The 15,277-nt window shown below is 42.1% G+C and overlaps 1 long non-coding RNA gene across 1 annotated transcript in view; it reads left to right on the top strand.

Annotated features, from left to right (window-relative positions):
* Positions 1-13,834, top strand: part of LOC115066853 — a 14,698-nt gene extending 864 nt beyond the window's left edge. Inside the window, exon 3 of the long non-coding RNA XR_003846297.1 lies at positions 13,785-13,834. This is a non-coding gene — a long non-coding RNA (uncharacterized LOC115066853). The remainder of the gene's footprint in view (positions 1-13,784) is intronic.
* Positions 13,835-15,277: the final 1,443 nt, after the last annotated feature.

Here is a 15,277-nt window from a genome sequence, read left to right as displayed (position 1 = left end):
TTTTTTTTTTTTTTTTTTTTTTTAAATCTTGATGAGCTTAATATTGTAGATTTCTGGGCAAGGAGATCAAGCCTATAGTGAAAGCTCAGAGTAACATGGAATCTTAATAATTTTCGGCAAAGTAGGTGGAAACAGATCACACTAAGATTAAAGCAGTGAGTAACCCCAGACTAGTCTGAAGATAAGGACACAGCTGTATGTTCTGAAAGAGATGAGGAGGAATAACTCCCACATCCGGGTAGAATTAGGGAACTTTTGTGAAGAATGCAGTGTCTGTGTGAGATATGAAGATGGCATAGGAATGGGCAGGAAGCAGCAGGAATGTATACTAAAGCTCAGGGAAGCCAGAGACAAGGTCAAGGACAGACATGGGTCTGGGCCTGTCCAATATAGTGTAATGGGAAAAAGTGGCAAGAGAAGTCTACCCTGAGCTGTTGGGTTTGATGGGGAAAGCAATATAGAGTCATTGCTGGGTTAGGTGGGGAAGAGGTACGATCACACTTTTATTTTATAAATACACAGGCTGTGATTGGGACTTTGTTTGTAGTTAAAGAAATTTTAAGGGGCTGGTGACAGGGTGGGAGGCTGTTAACACTTGTTCAAATAATGGATATTTACACTGAAATGAATCAAGGCACTGGAAAAAGCAGGGACTGGGCAGAGTGAGAAATGTTTGGGAGGTCTGAGTAAAAGGACTTGGTGACTGATAAGTTGTAGGATTATGATACCATCAGGGATGGTGACTTAGTCATCTGACAAAGAAGCCAAGCTGGTGTCTTGAGTGGGGGAATCCAGGGAGAAGAGAGGTGTTTTATGTTTTGTCTTGTTTTGTTTGGGAGTGAAGAATAATGAGGGGAAAAAGTTCACGTTCACATGAACTGAGGTGTGTGCGGTAAAGCCAATGCTCAGGAAATAGCCGGATATTTCAGCCTCAGACACAAAGTGATAAAAAGCTCTAAGAACAGATGTCAGAATAGGCTATGAGCACTTCCAGAACAGCTGTAGGCCAATCAGACTGAAGAAACCTGTGACGAGGGCAGAAGGACAAAAGGAAAGAAGGAATCCAGAGAAGCAGGGCAGCATCAAAACCCAGGGGAGAGCACATCTCAGGAGGGACAGTCCCTGAGCAATGTCAAGCATGTCACAGGCCCATTGCTGTTCCCCAGTACAGGGAGTTTGGTTTTGTTGTGGTTCAATTATGTGGTTGAGGGAAGTTGCTGGAAGCAGACTCAGAGAGTGGTCTGCATGTCTCTGGACAATGCTGGGACTCAGAACTCCCTATGGTTAACATTCTAAAAGATGTAGATCCTGGAGCAATTGAAAACATACCTATCCTAATTTATTCACCTACTTGTTTAAAACACTTGCAGAGGGCTTCTAGTGCTTTAGAATTTGTGCTCTAGACTGCAATGATTAATGAACGATAGTCTCTATCATTACTCCATCATTATTCTTCCTAAGGGGCAGAAGACCTTAGTTCTATGTTTCCAGAGACTGATAGAAAAAAAAAAAATCAAATAATTATATGAATTAAAACTGTGGAGAATACTACAAAGGAGAGGTATCAGGTGTTATGGGAGTGAAATAAGAGTTTAAAGTGATTGAAAGGATTAAGGAAGATCTCCAGGAAGGAGTAACATTGAGAGTAAAATATTAAGATATGTCAAATATTCAAAGACAAGAACCCAAATTTTGGACATCAGTAAAGCCTGACTGAAATACCCATAGCTGAAGGAAGGCTGGCACATGGGAATGGAGAGAAACTGGAGCACAGAGCTGAGATGGATTAAAGCTGAGGAGTGGCATGATCATGCTTAGATGAAAAATAAATCATCATGGTTTCAGGATGAAACCTGGGCTGGAGGTGAGTATGCATGGATACTGAGGATCTGTTGGTGAACAGGCTTGAGCATATGTGTGCAGCTTTAACTGAGAGCCTACTGATGAGTGTCTGTTGGAGGAGCTGTGGAATGTGCAGGGCATGGAGATTGGGTACTGTAGAGGCTAAGTATGTCTTCTTAGGGAGCTTGAAATCTTTCTGAGAAATTGAAGTCATAAATTTCTTCCCCCAGAGAAGAAAAAGTACCAGCTACAAATAAAATCAAGAGATGAAAGTTGGGTTCATCTGAGGGTTTCAGTGGGGTGGGACCATGTAGATTGTGGGAGTTTTTTAGTTTCTTTTCTGTTGCTGTGGTGAAACACCATAACCGAACAGGACTCATGGAAGAAAGAATTTATTTTGGTTTATGATTCTAGAGGGAGAGTTCATAATGGTGGGGATGTTAGGGCATCAAGTTGTAGATAGGGTAGCAGGAGCCAAAAGCTGAAAGGTTACATCTTCAATCACAAGCATGAAACAGAGAGAGCAAACTCGCAGTCGGGAGAAACTATGAAGTATTAAAGCTTATCCCCAGTAGTATATTTCGTCCAGCAAGGCCACACCTCCTAAAGACTCCAGGACCTCCCCCAACTGGGATCAAGGGTTCAAATACTTGAGCCTACAGGGACTTTTCACATTCAAATCACCACAGGGAGTAAAGTTATGATTCTAAGTGGCAAAGGGACACAGAGGTGGGTCTCATACTCAGGTTCCCAGAGGTGAACAGCATGAATGATGGGGCTTTGACGTCATGAACAAGACAGTGAAGGAAACATCTCTGGACCACCAGGGGTGATTCCCCCTGCCACACAAAATCTAGAGTTGTCAGGCTGGCTTTTTTGTTTGTTTGTTTGTTTGTTTATGACTGGACATCCCAAAGGACATGTCTTGTGATTTCTCAGTAGAGCAACAAGCTCTTCCAAGCTCCTGATTTTAGGGTTGATCATGTTTCTTTCCTTTCTGGAAAAAGACTATTTGTATGTTTTTATGAGTCTTATTACATAGCTTTATGACTTGTACATGTAATAACAGCCAGACGTTCATGGTATGTGTCTCTAGAGAAGTCATCAGTCGCACATAAAAATGTAAATCCATTTGGAAAAACACAGACCAGTTATTGAGTGGGAAGCCTGCAGAACATGTGCCCCCTGTGATAGATTAACAGAGGCCCGGCGACACATTCTCAGCTCAGACGGACTCTGCAGACCATCTGGAAACATACGACGCTTAATAATGCAGAATAATAAAATCAGCCCAGATCCCATTTACAAATGAAATAAATTGGAGAATGAGGGATTACAGTGATCAAAAGAGAATGGAAATATTTTCTCTAAAGCAGAACTAGAGGTTAGGAGGGGGCAAGGAGAAGATGGCCAGAGATTCCAGGGTTCATTTTGTGAATCCTGAGCAAAGCCAAACATCTGAAAATAAGGAGGCCCAGATTCTAGGTGGTTGATTCTCTCTATAAAATTGACCTGTCGAAACCCTCTATGAATGACTGTAGTTTTTTCTGACAAATAGATATCAATATCTAAATAAAAATGCTTCCTGTAATTTTTTTCCACAAAGCAATAAGATAGTTTCAGACCAAAAACAGCACACTGAGTGGTATTCTCTGCTCGGTCACCCCCACAGCTACAACCAAGGAAATGAAAAAGTAAGAAAGGTGAAGACCAAATCAGGGATCATCTGCTACAACCCAGTGGGACTCCTTATTCTGACAGGGCAAGCCAGGACGGCTTTATACTTTGCTCATTTCATCAGCTTTTCCTCCTAAAATCTTATAGGTCTTTCACAAGCAATTAAGACCATTATTTGTCTGACTATTAAACAGGGAACCAGGGACTTGAAAGTTTATGTCACATATAATTGAGAGGCAATTTGGATGGAAGGACCATCGCTGGGAAGTAGAGAAAGGCAGAGCCTGGGAGTCCCTTGTCATACCTGCTGTGGTTGTGGTGCTGAATGGGATTTAGGATTTGTAGCAAGCCCCAGCAGAGATTTCAGTGTCAAGTTAGGTATTTTCCTAGAGCCAGATCACAGCAATTAGCAGAGAATATTATCAGGTGCCCCAGATATATGTGTGCCTGCTACTACAACTCATTCACTGAGTCCTGAGAGTAAATCTTCCACCATTTCTCTCTCCTAATGCACCAATGAGACCTCTTTCTAACCTATGTTGGCCTATCCTTGTTAGAATTTGGGAAGCTTATCAGGATCACATCCCAGTTCCTAAGCGCCTGATGGGACTGTCTGGGGTCTTTGTGACCACACCACAGATAGCCTGTGCCTCACTTTCTCCCAGATATTGATCCAGCAGCATCCCATCTGAGCACATGGCCAGACAGCACATTTTCCCCTCAGGATGCTCTGCCATTGCTGACTCCCAAGAGGTATAGTATGGGGAAGTTCTTTCCAGACAAAGATCAACTGCTCAGAGAAGAGCTCAGCATGGTGGCATCTTAGCAGCTGCCTGCTAGACATTGTCCAGGTAGACAGAACTACCTGGTGAGAAAAAATAAACAGATGGAAGGGAGGCAAGGTCTGCAAGTTCAAGAAAGAGGCAGTTCTATAATATTACTAACCTTCCAAATCCTGTCCAGAGTAACTCCACATTGCAGCAAGGCAGCTTCTAACTGTTCTGTGTGCCAGACTGCGGCCAAACTAGCCACCATTTCCATGCTTTGGAAGTGTGTTCCAAGACCATGAGGGTCACTGATAATAGCAAGGATAGGGTATACATACGCATAATTTTCCCAGACTGGTTTTCTTTATACCCAGTGTCTGAATCTGTAGTTATCTCACTAATTTAGTACTAGTTAGTGCTCTAAAGCTATGTTTGCATTGACTCTGTTGTAAACTTATAGCCTTACAAAGTAGAGCTAGGTGGCAAGGGCTTGGGCTTTCTAGTAGTGCAGCTACTTGTGAGTCACCCATGCTCCCACATGTAACCTTAATAAGCTCATTAATTCCTCCAATCTGGGCTTCTTTTTCCTTGGTCTGTCTGTAGCTTCTTTATATGGGGATGAATAAAAGTATCTTATATGTCTCTCTAGGAAAGTCACTCAACAAATTATAGAGGTAAGAATTCCTACTTGAATCTCACTGGAATAAATGCAAGATTTCTGCAGAGCTCAGTTCATGCTCGAAATTCTGGAAGAAATTTTATTTCCTCATCTTTCCTATCATCTATAGGCCACTTGCATTTGTTGGCTTATGGCCCTGTCTTCTGCCTTCAAAGCCTTCAAGGTCCATCTGAGTTTTTGTCCCACTGCCATCTATGGTTCATAAGTTTTCTGTTTCTGTCTTCTATTTGAAAGAACTTCTGGGATTACTTCAGGCCCAATCAGATAATCTGACATAATGTCTTTATTTTAAGGTCAGCAATTATCAACTTTAAATGTCTGCAACTTTAATTCCCCATTGCCGTGTAATCCAACACATCTACATGTTCCAGAGACTAGGATATGTATCATTGTAGGGAGCACTAATCTGCTTACCCCAAGAGGGCTAAGTTATTTCAGTCTTCACAGTACAAGGAAAGGGAAAACCTGAGACTCTAGTCGATGGAGCTGATGTCCTATCTCTGTCCATTAGGACTGAGTGGCCACTGACACAATTGTGTGCTCCTTAATTTCTTCAAGATGGGCCTTTTAGAGTCTTTCTTTGGTTTGTTTTCAGCTTCCTTATTTGGGTGTGAACAGAATTATCTTATGTCTCTCTAGGAAAGTCACTTGGAAAGTGTTGTTTGTACTCCCAAAGTTTCAAATCTTACTTTGAGTTCACCAAACCCTGAAGTGTTTAAAACATACTGTTTTCCTGAGTTCCATCCTCTTGACTGAACTGTACACTGAATTTGACTATCTCAAGGCATCGTCTTTATACTGTATTTGCAATCTCCCCCCTCATCTCTCTTTTCCTCCAGGGGCTGAAAACCAAGTTCTTCCAGAATTACCTTAAGGGTTCTGGAGCTCACATCCTCTCTTCACTGCCACTGTGATATTTAATATTCTTTCTTGGTTTCCTGTATTAACTAACCTCAGCCTTTTTCTAGGCTAGCCTCCCAAATTTCTGTTCCTTATATCACATCTTTGTAAAAACTGCTATAACAATCAGTATGAAGTCCTAATTTTATACTAAAAAAAATCTTGAGATTCCCTATTTCCACCAACACGAAGCTACCTCATTATGTTTTTAAACCCTTCATATTTGCTTTGCATCATTGTCTTTGGTACCACCCAGGTGATACATACCCTGTATGTCTATTCTCTTTGGTGACCAAGAAGCTCTTTACAGGTAGAACAATGGTTTATATTCATCAGAACTCTCTTTATATTTAGTAAGAGTCTTCAGATGCTTAAGCAGTAATCTATGGAACATCCACACATTTTCTTACAGTTTATATTTCTTTCGTTTTTTTTTTTTTTTTTTTTTTTTTTGCAGAGCAGCTAATTACTGTAGGAATAATTACCAAAAAGGCAGGAAGATTCAACTGTGATGGTATCCAAAGCCTTTGTGTGTCTTGCTTGGTCAGGCAATTTCAAAGTCTCTCGCCCACATTGCTCTAGGCTAGGGCTACTCCCAGCATGACCAGTAATAGCAATTAAAGTCAAGTCAGGATCCTGTAGATTTCTAGAATTGCTATTAGGTAAGTATCCCCTGCAACCCAGTGTGGCCTGATCTTTAGTGTTTACTCTCTTGAAAATTACCTGTACTAGTGCCTTGCTTTTCAAAGGCTCACTTGACATAACTCTCTAATTTTCAGGTAAGTAAGCTGTGGGCAAAGGCTGAGGTCAGGTGTGTGTAGAGTGTGGCAAGAAGGATGGTACCTTGCCTCCCTGGAGTACTTTGTTGGTAAGTTTTACCAGCTCCTTGTCATCCTGTGACAAGTTCTAAGTTGGAATGACAGATTCTTTTCTCTAAAACCATTCTCTTGAACAATACTCATTTGACCTCATCTTTGTAGGGATTATAAACAACTTGGAGTAATATTAACTCTTACTGTGATGATATCACAATATAGACTTTTATATTAATTAGTTTAAAATTCTGTTACAATTACAAAAATTCTCAAATATGTGTCTCACATATACTTTATAAGAAATTGTAAAGATAATTATGTTTTAAAGGAATGTCTAAATGCTGTATTACCTATGAGACATCTTAAAAATACATTATTTTTGACTGATTTTTACATGATCATAAGATAGTTGTATGAAATGTGAAGACTATGTCATCTGTGGCACATATGAATGTGACAGTTGCTGACCACAGCTACTTATAATGAAGTGCCATGGAAGGAGCTTGTTAAGGGGGCTGGAAAGATGGCACAGCAGGGAAAGACATTTGTTTTGCAAGTCTGGTGGCCCAAGTTTGATTTCTGGAACCCATGTCCTCTGCCATGGTATGTTCCCCCCCCACATCTCTCTCTCATCTCTCTCTCTCTCTCTCTCTCTCTCTCTCACACACACACACACACACACACACACACACTAATATGAAGAACAAAAGAAAAGAAGGAAGGAGGGAAGACAAAGAAGGAAGGAAGGAAGGAAGGAATGAAGACTGGCTTAGTGAATGGAAAGTTGAGCTGTTGAGGAAGGACAGGGGTTTCTCTTCTTCCAAGGCAGAGTGGGCATGTGTATCAATTACATTCTGTATTCTCTGAATCCCATGGTCACAACAGGGGCTGTTTATGAGAAAAGATCCAAAGTGGGGAAGTGAAGATCAGAGCATAGGAGAGAATGACAATAAAAATGCACCGTCAGCCAGCAGAGTGCGTGCCGACCATCCCTAACATCACTCACAAGCTACTTCCTGTTGACACTCAGCACCAGTGTAGAAAAAGTTCATATAACATAACAACAGTGTGCACATAACCAACAATTCCCCCACAAGGAAAGCTAGGACTAAAATATGGGCTGTAAATCTTGGCTTTGAAGATCAAGAGGCAGAGTTTGCGGATCTCCATGCTGCCCCACATTTCTCTTGAAAGGCTGACAGACATTGAGTCTGACTGTTGGTTTACGGCACATTCAAGGTTACACAGGCATGCCTGCACTCTGTCTCCACTGTGTCCTACGTCAAATGATTGGAGTCAGATTTACCTGTTTGCTCAATAAGAGCTAAGATTCACATTTTTATTAAATTTTTTGTTTAATATATTTATTGATTTGTGTGTGTGTGTGTGTGTGTGTGTGTGTGTGTGTGTGTGTGTAGGTTTGCATATGCCGTAGCATATGTGAAGGTTAGAGGACAGTTTTCAAAAGTTGGTTCTCTGCTTCCAGTATGTGGGCTCTGGGGATCATATTCAAGTTGCTAAGCAGGCACCTTTCCTAGTGGAGCCACTTACCAGTCAAGATTCAACATTTTATTTTTATTTTTTAATTGATTTTAATTTAATGTGTATGAGTGTCATTCCTCCATGTATGTAAGTGTACCCATGTTGTTCAGTGCCAACAGAGGACAGAAGGCAGTGTCAGAGCCTCTGGAACTGGAGTTACAGACAGTTGTTATGTGCCATGTGGGTGCTGGGATTCAAACCCAGATCTTCTGCAAGAACAACGAGTGCTCTTAACTGCCGAGCCATCTCTCCAGCCCCAAGATCCAAATTTTTAACCACAGACTAGAACTCTGTCAAAATTCCTCTAATTTGAAGCCTGTTCTATGCTCACAGCCTCCAGCACGTCTCCCAATAATTGTAGGAGCTAGTGGAGGCTAGGCCTTTGGCTTTTCCCCTATGCAAAAATAAAAAGCAATCAAATCTTGAGGGAAAACTTGGTAACTGTGTGAACTTTATCCCAGACTTGAAGGGTCAGAACAACCCCAAATACCCCATTTGAGCTACTCTAGCAGCTTGAATTTGTCTTAAAAAAAACAGGTTTTGATAGATTAATACTTAGAAAATGATTAAAGTCCTACCTAGAGAGATGAAGTGGAGAAAATTATAGGATGAAGGAATTTTGAAATATTTCCTGACTACAGAATCTGATTAAGCTGAATTTTTGTCTTTCATGGATGCAAGCCCAATTTGGGCCACTCCTTCTAAAAGCACAAGTGCACCATGGAAGCTTTGCTAAGCTGCTAGGAATCAGGAGAAAATGTATCTGATTTGCCCATTTCCTGGGTTAGGCACATGCAGCACTGAATATGCTGGGCTGACAGGGAAGTCGAGCCTGGACGTCTCTATGTGAGACTGTCTTCAGGGGGTGCATATTGAACTCCCTCTCTACCCAAGCCCTGGTGCTTCTTGCTAGGGGGCTGTCTCTAGAGCTTGTGTAGAAAGGTAGTCACGTTTTCCTGGCAGTTTAGTGACCCATCTACAGTGCAGCTTGGAGCCCTTTAGGTGAAAGTCAGTAAACAAATCACCTGGGAATGAATGCTGCCCTCCTGATTGGCTGGAACCTTCTCCCCTTTAGAGCTGCATAGAGCCTTTAGGGGAGGCAATGAATGGGACCTGCACAGGAAACATGAATAACCTCAGTCTGTTTACTTACAAATGTGTAAAGGTCTCACGCAGCTCAGGATGGTTGTGAATAAATATGCTGCTCTCTCAAGATCAGCAGCCCGATAGATCTGGAGACAGAGGTTCACTGCTCCCCAGTGCTCAGCTCATACATAAAGAAAGTATGCTCCTGGTGCAGCTGCCAAATGTGACATGCTGATGAATTTCCAAGGGTGTCACTCAGGAAGGTGACAATTGCTGAGACAATGGGTCTAGGGAAACAGACTACAGGCAAAGCATCTATGTTTACGGGTCTTGCATATAGACCCTTGAGAAGTGAATGGCCTGAAATTCTGGTCACTGACTCAGTCTGGCTTGTACTTGGCACACAGTATAAAATAAGGTAAAGAGATTAAGAGATCTTGTGCAATAGACACCAGGAGAAGGTGTCACTAGCAGTCAGTAGCTGGATGCATATTTCCAGGTTCTCGCTGTCTTGTTCAAAGAACTGAAAAAAGAGGTGCACACAGATTTCCAAGTGTCAAGGAAACTTCATTCAGGAAAAGGCAATAACACAGATCAGACACACTACAAAGAAACAGTAGGCCACCTCAGTGAGGCTACTCAAGAACCTCAGGTTATTACTAGGAGCTTCCTTTTCCGGGATCCAAGAGAAGGTTTCTAATGACAAAGCGATGATGGGTCTCTTTTATTGACAGATTTAGGTTATATAACCTTTTCTCTACTTTACATGTCCCTTCCCATGATGCATCTGATTTTAATAATATTCATTGCAGGTCCACTCAAAACCAGTCTAGGCTAGATTGGCCCCCTAGCTTTCCTAGCCAGGTATATATTTCAATGGAAACATGAAAGGATAGTCATTGATGGGAGAGAAATTAATTCCATTGTTCAAAGTGGAGCGTACCTGCAGTGTGATGCATATGGGAGTTTTCATTTGCTAGGTATATTGTTAGAAGAGGGATGTGTGCATAGTACATGCAGGAGTGTGTCCTAGGTTGCCAAGGGTCCTGTTAGAAGAGGGGTATATGTAGTTGTCGCCAGAATTCTTTCTGGGTCTCTTGCACTATCAGGCAAACTATATAACATATCTTTATGTACATTTATTATTATTGTGGCGGGGGTAGGGGGTGGGGGTGGGGTGACTTACAACCAAAGGAACGCCAAGTACCTAGCTCCATGCTGCTCAGCTCTGGGCCACCCAGCTCTGGGCTGCCCAGCTCTATGTGGCAGCTCATAGCCCGTCACACCACGTGGCTCCCTTGGCCTGCCCAAAGTCACCACTAGCATTCGCCCACTGCATCTTGGGCCTGCAGCAGTCTCCTTCCGGGTTGGTAAATGCCCCCTCTTGCGACACAGGTGAGACGCTGGGGCCATCTTTTTCCTCCACACCGCCTGTGCTCCTTCTTCACACACCCGCAAGCCTAGTGGGTTCCTAGTGGCTCTCCGCTTCTGTCCCAACATATCACGATCAGCCCCTCCTTCCTAGGCTAACTCTGCACAGTCAATCCTCTGCAGAAGGCCCAGCCCCTTGGAGGAACCAGAACCCCTGGGGGACAGTAGTGCAAATCAAATTTAGTCCCAGGTCACTAAGATATTCCCTATGCTTGCCTGCCTCAAAGGAGGAATAGTGAAAGATTCATTCTAGGACATAGATGACAAACAGTATCCATGAAACCAGCCTCCATTGCCAATAATTCTGTCCCCTCACATCCATCCTCTATTTGGAAGGTTCCCAGAGCATTTTTCTAACAGGCATAGCAATCCTTACCAAAAATCTTCCAATGCTTCTGTTCACTTAGAAGTGTTGATTCTCACTACTGAGCATGATGTACAAAGTTCAATCACCTGTGAAATTCCTTGTCTGAGTCCAGGGTCTAGGATGTCATAAAGATGGGATGTGTGACTTACTAACTCACTATAAAATTACCACCAGACAATTTATGAGATAATCTGTCTTTCATCATCCACTAAGAACAGTGTTTCCTCTCTGAAGTTATTAGAGGATACTAGCCACTTAGTCTGCATAAGTTAGAGACAGTTTGTACTCAAGCACTGATTGTTTTCTTTGCTTTTTGGATAAGATCGAGTAATGTATCCAAGACTTGGGCTTTTCCCACTAGTTTCCACCTGTATTAGCAAGGGAGCAGTGTATTTATCAGGGTCTGTTCCCTCACACTCATCCTCCCTAGCTGATGCCCCAGCCCCTTTTCACTCTTGGAGGGTAACTATCAGAGCACAGATGCCTATTGTACCCTCTAATTGTCTTGAATGTGGAGGGAATTGTCCAACAACCGAAGCCCAGGAAGTTATTTGTGATTGAAGAGACAACTGGGGAGGCTCATTCTCTTTGGTCACTTGTTTCATTAATTGCTTAACATGTCAACAAGCCCCTTAGCTTTGATAGTTACTGCCTTGCCCCAGGACGTAGTTTCTTAAAAACACTTTTTAATTGAATTTTTGTGATTTTCATACAGTATAATTTGATGGTATTTAGGTCCCCTCCCCTATCCATCCCTCCCCTATCCATCCCTCCCCTATCCATCCCTCCCCATCCCTCCCCTTATTGCCCCTTGCCAAATTTAATTTACTCTATTTTATACATATATGCATACGTACATTTAATAAATTCTATAGAGTCTAATTTGTGTATTCAAATGTCCTTCATGTGGGTCCATCCACTGGAGCCTGTTTTATCTTTAAGAGCCCCATTCCTGAAAGAAACTGTCTCTCTCCTTCCCAGCAGTCATTGGTCATCAAAGTTTTCTTAGGTTGTCTTGGGGTTTCTCATTTACTTCACCATGTCTATGCAGAGTCTTTTTCTGGCTTAAGCTTGCATGAGACTTGTGCATGCTGCCTGAAAGAAACTGTCTCTCTCCTTCCCAGCAGTCATTGGTCATCAAAGTTTTCTTAGGTTGTCTTGGGGTTTCTCATTTACTTCACCATATCTATGCAGAGTCTTTTTCTGGCTTAAGCTTGCATGAGACTTGTGCATGCTAGGCTCAGAGGGAAGCCACCTTCACAGAACTTAGGCTGAGGAGACACCCTGGATTGCAGCAAAGAGGAAGAATTGGGGCAGCCCGCCAATGGGGTCAAACACAATGAACACAAATCTGAGAGGACTCAGAGGTGGACTCCCCATGATGCAGGCTGAGGGGGGAAGCTGAGAACCTGCAGGAGATGAGGTGTGGAGAGGAGGCTGTCAGCTAGGGGCTCTGTGGGGTCTCTGAGGTAGCAGTATATCTAGCCCATGGGAAGACGCAGTCAATGCAGACCATGGGGCCAGGGAACTCAGGGTGTGGCATAAGCTTAGACTTCTTTTTTTTTTTTTTTTTTTTTGAGACAGGTCTTGCTTGTAGTCCCCAGCAGGCTTGGAACTCACTATGTAGACCAGGCTTATCTGTATCTCACAGAGACCCACCTGCCTCTACCTCCCCAACGCTGGGATTAAAGGCATGCAACACCATACCTGACTTTGTTCCTGGGATTTTGAAGGATGAGTCACATGTCATTTGTGAGGTACAAGAGCTAATGCCGGTGTCCTAGTGACAGTAGGAGACAGTTGCCCGGCTAGTTCTCCAACTCTCTAATTCCCTAATTAATGGCCTTTCCTTCTCTTCTTCTCATTTTCTATGCCAGATCACTGCAGATCATTTGGTTTCTTGGTTTCCAAAGAGCAGACAGGGCTTAGATTAGTACATATATTTTTCAGTGACCTGACAATCATGGCGACAGACTTCCTCACCAGTAAAACAGGAGGTTGAACTAATAATGTTTTAAAGGTCCCTTTTCAACTTAAATGTAAAATACAAATCCCTCTAAATAGCATATAATGTGACATTTTAAGTATATTTCAGATCTACTAAATTCTATTATGCCAGAGAGAATGTTTGAGCAGTTCAATACAGGAGCAAACTTGATGGCCAGGCCATGGGAGCCAGAGAAAGGTAGTTAATGAGAATGCAAGGAAGATTGGATCACTGGATCCAAAGCAAAGCAGCACTGTACTCAGGTGGAGCAGTTTTCTTGGGGTGCAGTGGAAATCTCTTTTCAGTACCCAGGGCTGTGTATTGTAAGTGATCAGTAAGCTTATAACACAAATAAAGAAAAAGGAGCGCATGTACTGAATGACAGCACAGCACTCAGAGTGGCAAATGAAAGCAGCCAAACAACAGAGGTACTAAAGAAAGCCATCTAGTGCTTAACCACCACTGGAGTTGTCAACAGCTGATATCTGATCATGGGGGTGGAGGGTGGGGTACATGCCCAAAATAGTCTTTGAAACTCAGTCCAGTCTAAAAATAGCAGGTAGCTTTTAGAACAAAATCACATGAAACACACAGAATGCTAAGAAACTTGATGATTGGGCAAGGGACTCAGGTCGATATGAGTGTCTTCCCCCTTTGAATGGTGTGTCTGAGGACAGTTTCTACTTTTCAGGCTGCCTGAAGACTCCTAAGACTTGATTTGGACCATTTGCCTTTTCCTTGAAAGAGGTAAGAAGTTTCTTACAAAATATGCCTAACACCCCAAATAACCACAAACATCTGAAGACATATCAGAATTTAATTTAAAAGCTATCAGGATTCTCTCTTACAGGAACTAGGATGGCAGATTCTTAATAAATGATGACTATTAGCATTCTTTTTCCTGAAGAAGTGGCTAACGGAATGGTCTATTGGACTTGGACAGGTGCAATTACTCTGTACACTTGACAAAATACTTAGAAATTCTCTTTGATCATACAATTTTAAAGAGAAAGAATCCATCAGCTACTACTTTGTGAGTTCCCTGTGGGCAGTGGGCACTCTGGTTCTCTGCCTTCCTACAGTTCAGAGCTCTGTTTTAGACATTAGGTGTTTAATGAATATTTGTGGTTGATATATTCTAAGTGGGCTGTCCAAAAATCTCCCAGAGGTACTGTTCAATATCTTTTCTCCAATCTGCTAGTGATTTATTCTTGCCTAAGCCATTATACGTTGCAGAACCGAGCCCCCTTGGAAAGTGTTGATTTTCCTGCACAAAGCACAGGTTTATTAAGAAAAGAAGGGTCCCTCCCTTGGGAAATACTTGCCCTCTAGAGCCAGGTAGATGTGACAACAGGTTTAAGCAGCCAGCTCAATTTTGTTAGTTCTTCTCATTCAGGACCCAGGCTGGGAGCATCTGTCTGTCTCCTTTCTTCCCTGGAGATAGGAGCTGCTGGTGACAGTGTTGGTTTGAAGAAATCTTTAGATACCTTTTTTTGCATGTTTTCTTTCTATATTCCTCTCCTTAAGCCCCAACAAGCTGTTGTCTTGTTGTCAGCAATGAACACTAGTATAGAAAACATACTTGTGCTTCTTTGCAGACTGACCCTGCTTCTCCCTCAGGTGGAAACTTTCTAAAATTAGACTTTCTTGGCATGACATTTCTTGATATTGAACTGAGTTCACTAAAATGAGGTTTGAACTCTGCGTTGTTTTCAAGTTATATCGAGTTTTAAAAATACACTTTCAGCAACCACATTTTATTCATTTTGTGACTGTGCAAATACAATGCTTGATTTTAGGTAATAATTGTTTATTATAAAACATACATTTAGCTGTAAGTCTTTTAACCTGTGAATTGGTGGTGACTCAAGTGTAAATATAAATAAATATTGCATCCAAGAGATTAAGTTTTAAAAGATGGCAACATAATCAGGTAGATTCTGTTTTCATGAACTCAGGGTTACTGGTAAATGAACATATACTTTATGTTTCAACAATTGTGTTTGTATTACGCAAGAACTATACTTCATATCCAGGAGTTAACAGTGCCACATAGCTCAGTGTGTTACTGTTTTTTGTGTGGGGACGGGAAGAGAGGGAGAGAGAAAGAGAGAGAGAGAGAGAGAGAGAGAGAGAGAGAGAGAAGAGAGAGACACACAGAGAGACAGAAACAGAGACAGAGAC

The sequence above is a fragment of the Nannospalax galili genome, unplaced genomic scaffold (assembly GCF_000622305.1).
Source record: "Nannospalax galili isolate Female #2095 unplaced genomic scaffold, S.galili_v1.0 scaffold1191, whole genome shotgun sequence".
NCBI lineage: Eukaryota > Metazoa > Chordata > Mammalia > Rodentia > Spalacidae > Nannospalax > Nannospalax galili.
Note: the sequence above shows the minus strand (reverse complement) of the source record. Positions and strands in the feature narration are given on the sequence as shown.